Below are 15,204 nucleotides of genomic sequence, written 5' to 3'. Positions count from 1 at the left end.
AGCTCTGTTTACTTCCCTGTATTCTCTCTGCCCTCTCTAATGTGTATTCCCCCACCCCGCCCCAGCTTGTTTGTGTTTGTGTACTGCCTAACAGAATGAAGCATTAATCTTAACTGGCAGATGTAGGAAGTATTGTAATGTGACCAAGTAATTACTATTATGAATATTTAATCAGTAATAGGATGAGCCTTGTCTAATATACATGGCCGCGTCTTAATCCCTGTGTAAGAAGACATGAGGTCAGAATCCGTATTCACTGTGGCTTCTTGTTCTTGGAAACAATTTGGAAAAAGAATAAACCAGAGCTTTAGTAGGCCAGATAACTTCCTTCTGGCTAGGTGTGGAGTCATTAACAAATGGAGCATCAGCAAAACGCAAGCACAATCATACCTCACTTCCTTCAGGGAGCTGCAAGAGTGGGCTGCTCTTTACTGAGAAGCAAGCCAGGGGCTGAGGATGACAGCAAGGCAGGCATGGACAGTGCCCTCATTGACAAGGGGCACAGCACTGTGGGATGCTGAACACAGAAAACAGAGAGGGTCTGATCAGTGGCAGCATGCAGGGTCAGCCAAGGGTCCAGATCACCAGGCAAGCCCGTAGGAATGAGGCAGGCCTGAGGTTAAGCCAGGAAGTCACCAAGTCAGATCAGTTCAGGATCAGCAAAGTCCATGGCCAGCCAGAGGCACAGGTGCAAAGTAGCTGAGGCAAGGACCAAGGGCAAGGGGCTGAGCATAACCACAACTCCCGAGTAAGAAAGGGGCTAGGGGAAAGGCATCACACACAAAAGGCCTGTTCTCACACAGCTCTTTTCCAAGGTAACACCACTGCACTGCATCAGACCTAGTCTTGAGCGCAAGTGGCTAAATGCTAATGAGAGCCCCAAGAAGCACTGTGACTGTTTTCTGTATCTATACAAAGCTGAATGCTCCTGCCTTTTTGTGGTCTCAGCATTACTGAAGGAGAGCACCCACCAGCAAAGACGTTTGTTCAGATTAGGCACTGAAAGTATTTTTATTTTGTTTTAATTTTTCTCCCTCAGTTTTAATTAACCTGCACACGGTGTTCTAATGAGCTCTGATGCCATAGGGTCAGCCATGGGCTCTGAAGCATCATTTACAAGAGAGGTTTTGTATCACAATGAAAAACCACCATATTAACACAAAAGGACTAACAAAAGTAGCAAGATGGAAGGAAAAATAGAGCCATTTACTTAGCTGCAAGAGATCAGGCCCTTTTGGAGGTTATGATGAACTTCTAGCCTCTTCTTAAAAAGAAGATATGGTAGTTTGTTTTGGTAGCAAAAATACCGTAGGCAGACTGAAAATATTGCAGACTACCAGCTCTTGTGTAGAGAGCAGTAAACATCTGTGCTTTACTTGTGCAGCTTCTGCCTATTAACTGTTTAGTTCAGAGCCTAACAAAAAAACCACCACACATGTGAGGCACCTACTTCCCAATTCCCCTCTGGTACTTCTAGTCTCCAGCATTCTTATGAAACAGAAAAAGAATTTAATAGAGCTCCAATGAATAATTTATTACAGAAATTCAATAGGATTTACAAAAAGTGCTTGTAAATAAATGACATTTACTAACAAATGAAATCCCGGACATATGACACTTCCTGTGCTAGATCCCAGCCCAATTTAAACTCTGCAAATCAAGAGACCTAAACTAGTACCTGCTGAGGCTCTAAACTCACAGAATTCTATCCTTATTGCAAGACTGTTTCAAAATCTCCATATGGGTAGAATTTTTTTAACACACTCTGCATGACCTTGTTTTTCTCCCAACCTAATATGATCAAGATTGAATGAATCAAGAAAAAGAATGATCAAGATTGAAGCTGAACAGTCATCATCAAAAGTTTCCTTTCATGATATAGCTGAGGCCGAGAGGTTAAGATTTTAACACACTTAAGATTCAGATACGTCATTTGATTAATGGTCAAATATATAGTTGATTTTGCAGCTGCCCTAAGCTTTGTAGCAAATACCCATCATATGGGGGACTAAAAGTCATGTATTCCTAGTAACAATAACCAGCAACCCAAACACTTCACTACTTGTATGTCACCTGATTTCCCTTTCCACCCCACCCCCAAGGTAAAACTTGCTACCAGTGAGGTCAATGCAAAAATGCCCTTTGAATTTGAAGGGGCAAGGACTGCTCCTTTCACTTTGTTTGTTTCTTTGAGAGGGGAAAAAGGGTCAAATTAGAGTTTGCTTCCCCTCCCCCCAGATATTTTCACAATTCAGGAATAAAATCACTACAGAGATGGGGAAATCTGATACCATTTGCAGAAAAAAAAAAAAACAAAATGCATGAAAAAGTATTTTACAAATGGAGATACCAAGATAGATAGAAAATCCTTATATAAGTAGAAATCACAGAATGGTTTGGGTTGGAAAGAACCTTTAAAAAAAATAATCTAATCCACCCCCACTACCATGGGTAGGAACACCTTCCACTAGACCAGGTTGCTCAGAACCCCATCCAATCTGACCTTGAACACTTCCAATGATGGGGCATCCATGACTTCTTTGCGCAACCTGTTCCAGTGTCTCACCACCCTCATCGTGAAAAATTTCTTGCTTATGTCCAATCTAAACCTACCCTCTTCCAGTTTAAAGCTGTTGCCCCTTGTCCTGTCACTAGAGGCCTTGGTAAAAGTCTCTCCATGTTTCTCATAAGCCCCCTTTGTATATTGAAAAGCTACAATAAGGTGTCCCTGGAGCAGTCTCTTCTCCAGGCTGAACAACCCCAGCTCTCAGCCTTTCCTCATAGGAGAGGCGTTCCAGCCCTATGATCATTTTCATGATAACTAAACCTAAGCATCACAAGAATTTTGGCAAAGCTTCTGCTACTGTACAGAACATATAAGCTGATCTCATTCTGATGTTGAAGTGATACTTTTGTGATGGCACAGTGAAAATAACTATGAGACGTATTTGCAATGCATACCAGAATTAGAACACATTAGGGTTGCCATGGATTTGAATCACTCACTCCCTTACTTTTAGCTTCTTGAACTGTGTTTTCCTGCATATAGAAAATTTTCTAGCTTCTGCCACATACCGGTAGTCTTCGTATTGCCAAATATGGTATAGTACTCCTGCTCATTAAGTAATTGAAAATGAAAGCCATAGAATTTAAAGGGGACAAAGAATAAATGCTTTTCTCTATCCATAGCCACAAACCTCAACCTGCCTTCGGGTGCACCCATCCACTATATGGGAGGGTATGCACCCATATGTCAAAACACCTGTTTTACACTTACAAAAGAGGGGTGTCTTTATCAACTTTATAACCAATCTATAGGTACAATCATGATAGTGCCAAGCATATGCAGTGTTTTGAACTTTTCTTATCTAAAGTCTGTAAAAAGACTTTTTTTTTTTTTTTTCCCCCCCCACTGATGCTTTTTGATCCTTCCAGGACATCTTGAGAGTAATGCCAGGGAAGAAAGCACAGGCTGCCTGGTCCTTACAGCACTCTGGAGTAACACTACACACCTTCAGGCACACAAATCACTTTGGTGAATCAGTGGTTCTGCAGTACAGCCATAAACGCAGTAGTCTGCAGGTGACATAAGAGCTTGCACATTAGATGCAGATGGAAACTTCAGCATGTGGTGCCTTCATTATAGCTCCATTTGGAGCTATAGTGGAGAAAAGTAGAACTGATTGTCATTCTTTTCCTTAAAGTGCTTGGGATTTGATTTTCCTTCCTTTTACACTGGTGTAAACTAAGGGGAAATCTATTAATGTTATTTGGTTTTCATTAACATAAAGCACGTGTAATGAATGGAAAAAATTACCCTGTGGCTCAGTGTTTTCATTTTGAAGAGTTCCACTGACAACTTGATCCAAACACACATACAGGTTGGGCTTGACTCACTGATACTGCCTTTCAAAGTAATTTTGTTCCTTAATTGCAGAATCCAGAACATTATACTTCTTACAGGTGAGAACATATTGTGAAAATCTAACACAACACTGAAAGCAGTAGTACAGTTACAAACTGATCTTTTTATAGAGGGGAAAAAAGAAAATATGGTTTAATTGCATTAAACAGAATGCTAGTGTTTCATTTTCTCCTTAATAAAGTAAAAAGGCATGGAGCGAGACTCAAGAGCTTTTACATAACGCATTCACAAAAGTACAAGTAGAGCTGGCTGGAATATTTAGTCTCACAGAAATATGAGTCATGGCAATATAAGGTCTTAAAGACCGTGTAAAAAAAAAATCAGGTTGGCTTTGTTAAAATTTTATTTTAGAAAACAGTTTGTAAATAACTCTAATAAAGCCAGGATGACTGTTCTGCCACTTGCAGAATGACAGTTTAGTTTGAATTTACATTATTTAAAAGCTATAAAACAAAAGAAAGCAAACAGAAAACAGCCAATTGTTTCACTTGACCCAGACCAGTCTTCCAGATTTCATTCCAATTTGGAATGACAGGAACTTTATAAATCCTTGACTAATACTTCTGCAGAATTACTGTTTTTACTTGATTCGCTTTTTTTTGATTGCCTGACACAAACACTTTGCAAGAAAAAGCCTTAGAAGTGTTAAGATTTGGGGCTTGCATAGGAAGGACAAAAGACAGCAGTATGGATATTTTGATTGACATCCTCTGTAACACAAAGCCCTATGCAGTTATTTCTACATCAGGCCCATGCCAAAATTCCTTCTTGAATAACAACCTTTCTTCCAGAAAGGTTTAGAATCTTCAAGGGATGGAGAATCAAGATCTTTCTAGACAATTTTTTCCAACACAAACTATTACTCTCACCATCAAAAAGCATACTTAGTTTTTATATTGATGTATCCTTGTTGACCTGTTTTGGAATAGCATCTCATTGACCTCTCATATGGTTTTTGCCATTCATCTCATCATGTCTCCAAAGTCTTTCAGTTTTAATGAAGACTAGAATAATGTTACCAAACCTCATATATGAGCTATGTCCTTTTCCTTAACTGCAGGCATTACATTTGGCAGTCAAAATTAATGCTGTTCAAAGCAGACCCTTTGTCCACTTGCTCTGGATGGGTTTGTATGAGTACTTGTCATTTACTACTTCACATAATGTGACATCGGCAAATTTTACCGGCAGTGTTTCTACATCCAATTTCCAAGCATTAAACATCTATCCAGTTGTTTACTGAAAACATGTTCTCCTTTAAAGTCACTATCAAAGTCCCCCAATAAAATCACTCTTTGATAATGCCTCAGTTGACAATCTATTTATTATTCACCTTTTAATATGGACTACATTCATCACAAAATTTAGCAACCTAAAAAAAAGAGACTGCCATGTCAGACAATGTCAAAAACATCTTACAAAATTCTATAACCAAATTTATATCTAATCTCTGTTCCTCTGCCTTGACCAAAACCAGTAATTTACAAGGAAGATGTAAGCACTTGTTTCCCCACAGAAGTCTGTGGGAGTTGAGACATTCATCTTAGTATAGAATCATAGAACTATTTAGGTTGGAAAAGACCTTTAAGATCATCACGTCCAACTGTTAACCTAACACTGCCAAGACCACCGCTAAACCATGTCCCTAAACACCACATCTACACGTCTTTTAAATACCTCCAGGGATGGGGACTCAACCACTTCCCCGGGCAGCCTGTTCCAATGCTTGACAACACTTTCAGTAAGAAATTTTTCCTATTATCTAATCTAAACCTCTCCTGGCACAACCTGAAACCATTTCCTCTTGTCCTATTGCTTGTTACTTGGGAGAAGAGACCAACCCCCACCTCGCTACAACCTCCTTTCAGGTAGTTGCAGAGAGCAGTAAGGTCTCCCCTCAGCCTCCTCTTCTCCAAACTAAACCACCCCAGCTCCCTCAACTGCTCCTCGTAAGACTTGTGCTCCAGACCCTTCACCAACTTCGTTGCCCTCCTCTGGACACGCTCCAGCACCTCGATGTCCTTCTTGTAGTGAGGGGCCCAAAACTGAACACAGTACTCGAGGTGCAGCCTCACCAATGCTGAGTACAGGGGGATGATCACCTCCCTGGTCCTGCTGGCTGCACTATTTCTGATACAAGCCAGGATGCCACTGGCCCTCTTGGCCACCTGAGCACACTGCTGGCTCATATTCAGCCAGCTGTCAACCAACACTCCCAGGTCTTTTTCAGCCAGGCATCTTTCCAGTCACTCTTCCCCAAGCCTGTAGTGTTGCATGGGGTTGTCATGACCCAAGTGCAAGACATGGCACTCAACCTTGTTGAATTTCACACACTTGGCCTCGGCCCATGGATCCAGCCTGTCCAGGTCCCTCTGCAGGGCCTTCCTACCCTCCAGCAGATGAACACTTCCACCCAACTTGGTGTCATCTGCAAACTTACTGAGGGTGCACTCGATCCCCTTGTCCAGATCATCAATGAAGATGTTAAACAGGACCATCCCCAATACTGAGCCCTGGGGAACACCACTTGTGACTGGCTGCCAACTGGATTTGACTCCATTCACCACAACTCTCTGGGCCTGGCCGTCCAGCCAGTTTTTAACCCAGCACAGAGTGCACTTATCCAAGCCATGTGCAGCCAGCTTCTCCAGGAGAATGCTGTGGGAGACAGTGTCAAAGGCCTTACTAAAGTCCAGGTAGACAACATCCACAGCCTTTCCCTCATCCACTAAGCGGGTCACCTTGTCATAGAAGGAGACCAGGTTAGTCAAGCAGGACCTGCCTTTCATAAACCCATGCTGACTGGGCCTGATCACCTTGTTATCCTATGATGTGTATGATAAGTTCAAGACCTTAATAATATCACATGAAGACTGAGTGACTTCAGCGTATTCCCAAAGTTTCAGTACATTTTGCAATTTGTTTAGGAATTCATCCATCTGTTGCAGATTATTTTCTACAGCCCATATATCTTGCTTGCAAATTTCAGCTACAGACTTAAACTTGACCTAGCATCATTCTTGCACTGCTCCATGATGACATAGCATCTTTGCACCATGGCTGATAGTGCTGAGATACGACGGACCTCAGAGGCATGAGTCAGCAGGCCTAACGGCTGTCCAGATAGCTACTGTCTAGTAAGCCAAGAGGAAGTCTACTCAAATAATATTTCACATAGGTTTTAAATGTTCATAGATTTATTAATTGATCTCTGATAAAACATATATATAGTTTGGAATTTAGTTTCAGAGGTACAGGGATTAGGATGGATGCAAGTGAGATGCATACAGTTTATTCTCATTTATTTTATTTCAGGCATTTCACTTGTATAAAAATCATTTTTCTTAGCATTTTTATGCTTTAAATTAACCTATATTTTGTCAGTATTGAGTGACTTCTTCCTAGGTAGTTAGAGAAAAAGTTTAAATTATGTAAGAAACCAAAGATAAGACCAATTTACACAGTTTGGTTCACAAATATTAACAATTTATGGGAAATGTCTATTGTAAGATTAGGCTCTTATCACTCTCTCAAAGGGTGAAAATTGCTCTGTAATTTGACATCAAAACAGGCGACCTAACGCAGAAGAAAAGCCCCACTGGTTCCCATGCCAGCTGCTTGTTCAACTTGTTCAGCCTAAGCTGTTCTGTAGAAGCTGATTGCCATTAATTTTTTACAGACAACAAGCATGAGTCCCTAGGCACTCGTAGCCTGCAGGGTCTGGACGCATCAGGATAGCCTTCCTACACATACCGCTGACCTGGTGGTGGCCATCTCCAAACTTTCACAGCCCTGGGCTCCTGCACCAGCCCTTCCAGGCTGCAGCTCCCAGATCCCACCATTCAATTATCTTGGCTCATAGTAGCAGCACACTGCTCTTGAAACCAGAAAACCACCTCCTGAGGACTCCAAAGTCTCCAGTTTAAACTGAGGTTTTCAAAACATCCTAGGTACCTCTCATAGAAAGCTCCCCAAGATGACCAGCCACCAGGATGGGCACTCGGGCACCCAGCTGTGTGGGAGCCACTGCAGGTGCAGCCAGCCTCCAGCCTCTGCTGACCAGGGTGCACTCACATGCCTAATGGACTTTAAAGTCTAGCAAACTGAGCAACCAGCATTCACACTCTTCTCAGTTTCACACCTGTTGGTTTTGGCCAGCAGACAGGGGAGGTGTCCTTCGTGCGGGGAAAGGAAACAGGAATGCAAGGGAAACGTTTGAGAGTGTCACGGTGCATGCAGGGAGTTGATTCACTCTGAACCCGTGCAGAGCCAGTGCCACAGGCTGAACAGTCTCCAACTCCAGGAATTTTAATTAACTCATTGCTAATTAACACCAACTTTTACTTAGAGATTTGGACACTAGGAAAAAAAAATGCAAACCATTAAAAAAAGGCTTAGGGAAACACCTTTCCTTCTCCTTCCTGACGCTCAGTTCAAGTCCAGCTCTTCTCCTTACCACCCTCCTGGTGTCATATTGCCTCAGTTTTGCCCTGCACTGCACTCAATCCTTGGATGTGGCAATGAGTTGCATGGGAGGTTTGTGGTTGTTTTCTGCCTGCCTCTCCTCTGTGCCTCTTGCTTTCCTCCATTACTCCTTGCTTCTCCCTGCTCCTCTGCCACAGTGTGGGTCACCTGCATGCTGCAGTCCCTCAGGGGTAGCTGCTCCCATGACTGCATCCCCAGCCACATCCCCACAACGTCACTTTCCACATGTCCTCGCTGCCACCAGCTGCACTCTCTCAAACATTTCTGCACAGAGGTACCGCACAGCCCCTGCCCCCCCAGCTGCAGGTTTGGCACACAACGGACCCTTCACCACAGTGCCAGAGCTGGCCAGAACCAGCTGGACGGGCTGGGGGCAGCCCCAGGAGCCCTGCAGCCCTGGGTGTGACACTGCCAGCCATGCCCAGCTCCCTCACCTGAAGTTTCACTCGGGCCAGAAGGCAGGTGCTCAGCCAACCCCTCCTGCTCAACGCAAGACAGGTAGAAGGCAGGGGCTCTGTCAGTGAAGCTGCCCTGTGTTTGCCCAGCCTCCCGGAAGGGCTGGTGTGAGCATTTGGCCTGAAAGCACTTAGTACAGCAAAGCTGATGGCCAGACGTGCAGAAATGATGTTGGGTTCAAGCATGCCCTACTCTTACAGAAGTAAAAAAAAAATCACAATATATAGTTTAACTGTTGCTGCAGCAACGCACATCAAAACCTGGGATTTCTCCCCTCTCCAGTTTGTTTTTATGATTAAATTTTAAATGAGAAATCCAGCTATAACAATTGTATTTAATTTGGATACATGGTATTATTTACACTGTTCAATAAAACAACAGATTTCAATTAATTGCACTTAGGCTTCCTCTGTGTTTTAAAAGAAATGGATAATTTATCATAACCAGGTCAATTGTGGAATTCAGAAGGGGTGGAAAAACACATTTCCACCAGCATTGAACCCTCCCAGGGCATGAGAGGCATTCACACAGCTAAATATCTTCATGGGGATCCGCTCCAGACCACTCTGTGACTCCAGAGCGGCTGGTGCAGTGTAACGAGGCACGAGCAAACAGCATTGTGTAGCCTTAGGATAAATTTTGGTGGCCCTAAGCAGAGAGGTGAGGAAAGAAGAGTTAAGACAGGAAGGAGCCTTCCCTTCCCACTGTTTTTAAGTGTTGAGAAAAGTGCAGTGATCTCCCCAAAAAGGGTAAAAAACCTACAGTGTTTTGCCTTCAATACATACGCCTCATTCTTTCTAAAAAGGCAAGTGGACACAGTGGTTTTTAAGCTACATATGCCCAAGCTCTGCACAGCACATGGGAGGGGGAAAAAAGAGCAAACAATCCCCCTCCCTTCAATTCAACAGATCTTTCACATCTTTTCCCTTTTGGGAAAAAGCAGCACAAAGTTTGCCTGTATTTAATTTCTACCAGTACTTAAAAGAGAACACAACAACTGCCATACTCACATTGAGTCTCTACCTTTAGTTCAGTATCCTTTGTACAGTACTGCTTATTAACAGAGGATTAGAAGAGAGATTATGTGAAACAATTCAAGTCCTGGGTGATTCTTCCTCTGGTATACCATTGTTACTTTCAGTACCAAGATGGGGCCACACATCAGCTCCAGAGATCTGAAAGCTAACCCAATGCTGTCAGAAAGCTGAACTGACCACATGGCTCTAACACCAAGCTGGATCCAGGCAGCGTGATGGAGTTTTGGAAGACCTGCAAAGAGCAGCTTAAGACTAGAGCTGCTCTACAGGTGACTATGAACAAATACATCTCAAAATCTGTAAACCAAAAGCCTGAGTATAAAGGGGAAACTGAACCAACAGAAGGCAATCATTGTTTGTTTTTGTTGTTGTTGTGTTTTTTGGTTAGTTTTTGTTTGTTTCTTTTTTGTTTGTTTGGGTTTTTTTCTGATTGTTTGTTGAACTCTTCTATGTTAATTTGGAATGGCTGTTGCTTCCACAGAACTGAAACAGCTAGATCCACTTAAAGTCAAGGGATACTTCCTATGGGCTTCAATAAGATTTCCATCAAGGTTCAAAATAAAAAACATAAAACCAAAAATCTGTGAAGTCCCCTATCTTTCTCAGTACAAGGATCTATATTAGAGTCACATACAATTAGGTGATGCCCCTGGGATTTAGATTACAAGCCCATCTAGCCCAATATCTAGCCTCCATCAATGGCTGTTAGAGAAACTTCAGGAAAAAAAGTATGAGAAATCGGATAAACATAGGATGACTTTCCCTCTGATAGCCTTTGAGCATCTGCCAAACACCATACTTCCGTAAAAGCCTTGAAATAATCTGATCATAAGTTTATACCAGCATCTATCTTCCAGGAAATTCTGTTTTCCATTATTTATTCATTCAGTGTTGTTCCCTGCCCATTGAATCCATCAGGTCCAAATGAGACACATTTAGGTAGGGCAATACACACATTTGAGCATGAAATAGTCATGTACTCTTCAGGGGCTTTTCCTTTTATTTCTGCTTTTGTTTTGTGTCTGGGACTCCTAACCTGGAGGGCTGTATTACTTCCCTCTCCTTTATCTCACCAAGAAAGGAAAAAGAGAGGCTCCCCAAAACCCCCACACCCTCTTTCCTCTTCACAAAAAATGTCTTGTACCTACCACTGTCAACTACATCACCTGTATACTTGGATTCTTTCAATATGTTGGTATTGCCATAAAAGTGTAAATATAGAAGCAGGGATTCTGCTATATTTTCTATATTTTCAGAGTGCATAATTCAGAACTGAATACAATTTTCAAAGCAGAGTCCTTTAATTGGCATAATATATAATTAAACAACTGGAGTTACCTTTTTTGTGTTACAAGTATAAGCTAAGATTTGGCTTGCATCTAGAAAGACAAAGTGGAGTTTCAAGTGTTCATGTCTTTGAAATAGTTTAATGGACAATGTAATTTTTCAATTTAATTAATCTAGCCTTCTTAAAGACAGTGTAAGTTAGTACAGGCAAAAACCTCAGCTGAAATACATTGGCGTAAATTGAGTAAAGCCAGTGCTTTCAGATTAAATAATTGTAGAGGTGCAGAAAAACCAAAGAATATTTATAGATGCTACCCATAGGGACATGGACGCATACACAACTGAAACTAATAATTAAAAAGCCTATAAATCTTTATAGTTTGCACTCCAGTTTTGTGAGAAGGAATACATAACTAGAGAAACAAGTCACAGGCATCCTTTTTGTCTCACATGCTAATCATCTTAGCTCAAATTCTTCCGCAATGTGTGAGCTTCCTCTCATCCCTCTCCCCAAATAATATTATAGTGCAAATCACCTCTGATTTTGCCTGAGTGAATTGGTAAGATTAAAAAGCGTGGGTAGACAGGACACCTAAGATAAATTGAGTCAACCTTCTGAGAATCCTTAACCCAACCCAAGAGACTCCCAAATCCTAAAATTGGGACAGCCCCAATACCTGTTAACTTGAAGTGTTCTATAAATGTGTGCTCCTTTAAAGCTCTATATTTGACTACCTGTTTTGAAGTTCACTTTATACAGAGGAGAGAGATTTGTTTGTAGGAATGTTTTATGTGAACACGCTTTTGCCCCTGCTCACATGGGAGCAAGGATATTTGCTACTCACATTATCCACCACTGATTGTTCTGCTTTAGAAATTTCAGACATCCAAGCTGAACCAACAATAAACACTGGATGCAAAGAAAAGCCAGCAATCAGAATAAACAGACTAAAGAGAGCTGTCACACTGAAAATTGTTTGATCAGACTTTTTGGTAGTCTTGTAAACAGTGGAAGAATCCAAAATGATCATCAACTTGCAACCAGAAAAGAATTTTTACCTGCTTACTGGTAACCAACAAATTGACCAGATTTCATTACTGGGTTTCAGAGGTATCCTTACTCAATAAGTACTGTGGCAACCCTAAAGAGATATGACCTCTCCAGAATCCCTGTCTGGGTTGGATCACTACCACCTTTTATCTTTCTTGTTTCTCATCTGAAATCTGAGCTCAGCACAGCAGGATAGAGAGCTCCTATTAACTAAGCAAGTTCTCTTTCTTCTGCTGCTCCCTGGGATATTACCATGCCTTAGCACAAGAGGAGAGCTTGCTCTCCTCTTTTGTGAGGTCTACTTTCTCCATACATACAGGACTTGCACAAGTTAGTCCACAGATCAAAAGACCAATTTCACCTTCAGTCTCTCCAATTTCTGCTTCAGCTGACTGACCAGACCAAAACCAACAGTTCTGTAGTAGTTAAACAGTGGAAGAATACTTCATCTCTTATCTTTTATGGAAGCAAATATTTGGAAGCAAACATCTGCTTCAGTGTGGAAATGTAGACTAAACTGAATATTCCAGATTCCAATTTTTTTTTTTTTTTTAACTGTGTCTTTCTTGAAGTTATCCTCCATGCTGGAAATGTATATTTTTTCTTTAATGAAGCCAGTGATGGTAGCTGTTTACTACTTACTAATAAATCTTATTCCTCCATAACTTGACATGTGGAAAATGTTGTAGCAAATAATATTTCATTTGCATGATATCAACTGAAGCATTAAGTCAATCTATTTAAATTGGAATGCTATCTTATTGTGTAAATTAACTTTGGTAAAAACCTGGGTAAAAATTTCAAAGGTTACCTACCTAAAGTTAAGCACATGCAACCATGCATTTGATCCCTGGTGGAAGCATCCTCTGTTCATTCTGGCATGGGTCCGTAACATCAAACATATCCACAAAATTAAGGAGAATTGTAGCTGTTCACTACATTGGGGTAGGGACCAACATAGAGGGATACAATCCACAGGACATATGGAAACACAGCTTTCGGGCTTAGATCCTTGGAATCAGTGGAGTAAGACATTCATATGCTTTTTTTGGATCTGGGCCTTACTTCAGTTGGGCAACTTTGATTTAGGTGAGGACCTATACTAAATAGCCTATTTTTGCAAATGTGGTTAACTAACATCATCCAGAGTGGGGGAAACCAACTCAAAAGTAAACTACTGCTGGTATTTTACTCATTCCATATGAAACTGTCTTTCAATTTATCTTATCTGCCACTCTGAAATATACATGTCTAGTGTTTAAGATGTTCTTTTCTCCTCCTTATGAGCATCATCTCTCACTATACCTGTTTACACACCATATACTACACCAAAAAACCCCAAGCACCTGAGCATTAAAATGTGTATTCCCACATTTGGCAGTAACCACTGCAGTAGAAATGGAATTGACATTTTGCTGTAATTGGAATGTCCAACTCTAAATATTTATCATTTATTATATCTACCTCCACCCCAACAGTTAAGCCATAGTGGGTCAGACTATATCTGCAGATTATTATATCATTATGGCATTGATTTGCATTTTAATTACAAGATTCAAATTTTCAAGATAAAAATAGGGGAAAACTCCACAATTATTATGGAAGGAAACCGCTTCTTTCAGGTATGACAGTTGTTGCTGTTGGCCTTGCTCATTTCAAACAAGAGGCAAGAAGGTCTCCGTGCACTAAAACATGGAAATGTAGAACTGTGTTTTATTCTGTCCCCTCCAACCCTGGGAAATGCTTGGGCTATATGTTGATGCACACAATGGACAAGTAAAAGCATTCTCCTTGTGGTCTGCTACACACAATAGTTATTCCTTGCTGTCACCCTCAGACTAGTGTGTAAGTCAGGAGGAGGAAAAAGAACAGAGAAGTTAAAGGACAGTTCTAGTAAGGACTTCAGGGAAGATGAAGACCACACAGAGTTATTTATTTCCACACTGCTTTTTTGCAGATGGGACCGTTGTGACTGGACATGTTGGAGCAGACCTTAATTTTGGCCTTCCAGATATCAGGTGAGGGCTCTGAAAATTCTTGCTACAAGCTGTTCTGGTCCTTCTTCCCATGTCTAAGTCTTGTATAAGATTCTGGTATTTATGACCTGGCATTTTCTAGTCTCATGTTAGTTCACCAGTGATTCCCTACCCAACACAAAATACATCAATAAAAATGGGATGCTAAGGATGCTAGAGGGTTGTACCTTGATTAAGACAACTCAGTTCTATTTGTACTCTCATATATTAATTAGGTCATGTAACATCTGTGTTCCTGATATCACCCACATCAGCAGTTCATTCAGCTCTGATCTGATTGGCACACTGCCAGTAAATAAGGGATTTAAGGGGAGGTGGGTCCTTGGCATAGGGGATAAGAACTCCAGTATTTGGCAACAGAATTCAGACACATTTAGTCCACAGGACAAAAGTTCACATGTAAAGAAAGAAAGACATCTAATAGACCATCTGCACCTTAAAAAGGTTTAAATAATATACTCTCTAAGCTATTGCTCAAGAAAAAAAAAAGCTGATGCAAGCAGAGGGGAAGGATTTTATAATATGGGAGAGAGCTGGCAGGAAGGCTTCACCCAACAGGGACCAGGAGACTCCTCATGTAAACAGTGAGCATGCAGAGCCAGACCTCAGGGGGATGGAAAGTAAGGCTTTTCCTGGGGACCCAGCCTAGATTGTATAGCAATTGCTGTGATTTAGGAAGCCACCAACTTACTGGGTTGAAAGTAAGACTAGAGAAAGGGACTCACCGTGAAAGAATACAGAACTGGAGAAAGATACAGGTTTATAAGCCTATTTTATTTCCACCTCACTTTGTATTTTCCCTACCCTTTAAGAAGTTTGCTTTTCTAGTTTATATTTTATCTCAATGACTCGAAACCTCACTTTTAAAAAGGTGCAGGAAATCTAGCTCAAAGCTCTGGGCTCCTGGAGGATCATAGCAGTGACACC

This window comes from Nipponia nippon, unplaced genomic scaffold (assembly GCF_047370975.1).
Source record: "Nipponia nippon isolate SJK-2023a ecotype South Korea unplaced genomic scaffold, ASM4737097v1 scaffold_1, whole genome shotgun sequence".
Taxonomy (NCBI): Eukaryota; Metazoa; Chordata; class Aves; order Pelecaniformes; family Threskiornithidae; genus Nipponia; species Nipponia nippon.
This window is presented reverse-complemented; position numbering follows the sequence as displayed.